Genomic DNA, 2479 nt, shown 5'->3' with positions numbered 1-2479 from the left:
GACCCGACTCATAGCGACCCCTCCTTGGGTTTCCGAGGCAGTATCACTACGGAAGTAGATTGCCCCATCTTCCTTCCAAGGAGTGGCTCGTGGGTTTGAACCGCCAGCCTTCTGGTTAGCAGTCAAGTGTTTTAGCCACTATGCTACCAGAGCTCCCTAGTTATGTTTAGAAGATATAATATGAAAACCAAACATTTCAGTAATAAATAGGGAGGTTATCAACATGATGTAGGTCAGGAATTTTGTAAAGGTTTCTCAAAGACCTGAATATAAGAGGAAAAAAATTTAGCTGGTTTATACAACTTCGGAAAAACTGTCATTCTCTTGAGGGTCCTCAGCCAGCATGGGATTATTTTGATGACAGTTCTCATCAAAATGTGCTACCATTTAAGGCACATTTTTTACTCAGAGCATTAAAAAAAAAATCTATAGCTACAGACATGAAGCAGAGCTTCTGTTGCAACTACATGATACTTGAGATAACTCCTAGTTTCATAATCATAACTAAGGGACAAAAACATTGAAGAAGGACAGTGTAAGAAAGAGAGGCTTAGTACAAAGCTTAAGGTGTGGTGAGGCTTTTAAAATTAGTACCTGGGTAAATAAGAGATACTAAAGACACTGAAGAAATGCTCATCAACATGAGATAGATAGGATGTCTGTTTGCCTAGGCTCCGGGATTTCTGAGCCTAGAATGACACTCCATTCAAAAGAAAGAAAGGAGATCATTAAATCATTCTGCCTCTTTGAAAGATGTCTGGCTTTATAGCACAAAATAAAAGGATCAAAATGAAAACTAGAAGAGGCCTTTGGTTTTTGATTCCCAGCAAGGAAGGTAGAAATCTTAAAATGCTTTACCTGTAGCACTTGCTGCCTACAGAGTTTTGAATGTACTAGTCCTTAATTTAATTTCCATAAAACTAAATGCACCTCTTTAGTAAGTTACTGATTTATGGTGCTAAAGAAAACAATTATTCCCATTTTTTTCTCCTTTTCCGAACACCTTAAGCATTTAAGAAAATTTAAAATAAAAGTGTTAGAGGCCCTTTTAATGAATGTAACCTAAGTTTCTGTTTGACATATGACACTGCAACTTCAAAATGTTAGGAAATGTTTTGCCTTTTTTCTTTTAGAGTTAAGCTTTATAAATAATCTGTAGAGTCAATTGAAGTATAAAGCTTCAGGATCACTCTTAAGACGCCTACAAAATCTTGTATATTTTTAAGTGTGCCAATTTGTAACATATTTTGTAAGTGTATATTTTTCTTAGAAAAGTGATGTGAAGTGTCTGTATGTGAGAGTTTTCCTTTTTCTGCACTACTGGGTGCTAATAAAAGGATATTTACTTCAAAGTTTCTGGTTTTAGAAACCACAATACAATGAAAAAATACACTTTTGTTGGGGATTTTGTAACAAAACATGTTGTGAAAGAGTGTAGTGATCTTGTGCAAAAGGCAACAAACATTTGTGAGCTTGCTGTTTTATAGATTTTCTTGTAAATTATTCTTGTAACACCTCTGGTTTTGTTGTTCTTGTTGCAAAGGTTTTAAATATTTGTGACTGAATGTATGGTGAAACTGTCATAATGTTACCTAGCTGAGTTTTGTTATTGTTTATGGAATAAATAATAAAAAAAAACTTTAAAATACTGCTTTTGAATCATACGTGACGGAAATCAAACCATTTCTAATCAAATTTATGTCCCAAATAAAAAGGTCTTCATTGTCTAAAACAGTGTTCCTCAAACTAATCTGTGGTGAGGAACAATTTTTTTTCTAATCCATCACAAACCAATGCTATTATAAGACACAATAAAAATGAATTTCTAAAAAAGTGAAATAAAAAAAAGATATTTAAAATAGAATAGATTCAGTGCGTAAAACTATATTTCAAAACAAACATAACAGTCTTCAGAGACCATATATCTTATAAGAATTTAATAATCAAAATATATATAAAACTTTGGAAGCAACAAAAAGTCAAATAACCTGATTGTAAAATGAGCAAAGGACTTGACTAGACATTTCACCAAAGAGGATATTAAAATGACCACCAAACATATGCAAAGGTGTTCAACATCATTATGCATCAGTGTGACGCAAATCAAAACCATAATGAGATACAAATTCACTTCCTGGAGTATGGCTAAGGTAAAAGTAATAACAAATATTGATGAGGATATGGGAAGTTTGAACTCTTATTAATTGCGGGTGGGAATGCAAAATGGCACAAATGTTGAGGAAAACGGTCTGGTGGCTCCTCAAAGAACTAAAACTAGAACTTCTACATGACCTAGAAATTCTACTCCTAGGTACACCTGAAGGACTTGAAAGCAGAAACTCAGAGACTTGTACACCAATGTTCATTACAGCATCATTCACAATAGCCAAATGTGGAAACAACATAAATGACCATCAATGAATGAATGGATAAACAAAATATGGTACATATATACAAATGGAATGTTGTTGTTGTTGTT

This window comes from Orycteropus afer, unplaced genomic scaffold (genome assembly GCF_000298275.1).
Source record: "Orycteropus afer afer isolate SDZICR_OR568_19922 unplaced genomic scaffold, OryAfe1.0 scaffold01000, whole genome shotgun sequence".
Lineage (NCBI taxonomy): Eukaryota > Metazoa > Chordata > Mammalia > Tubulidentata > Orycteropodidae > Orycteropus > Orycteropus afer.
This window is presented reverse-complemented; position numbering follows the sequence as displayed.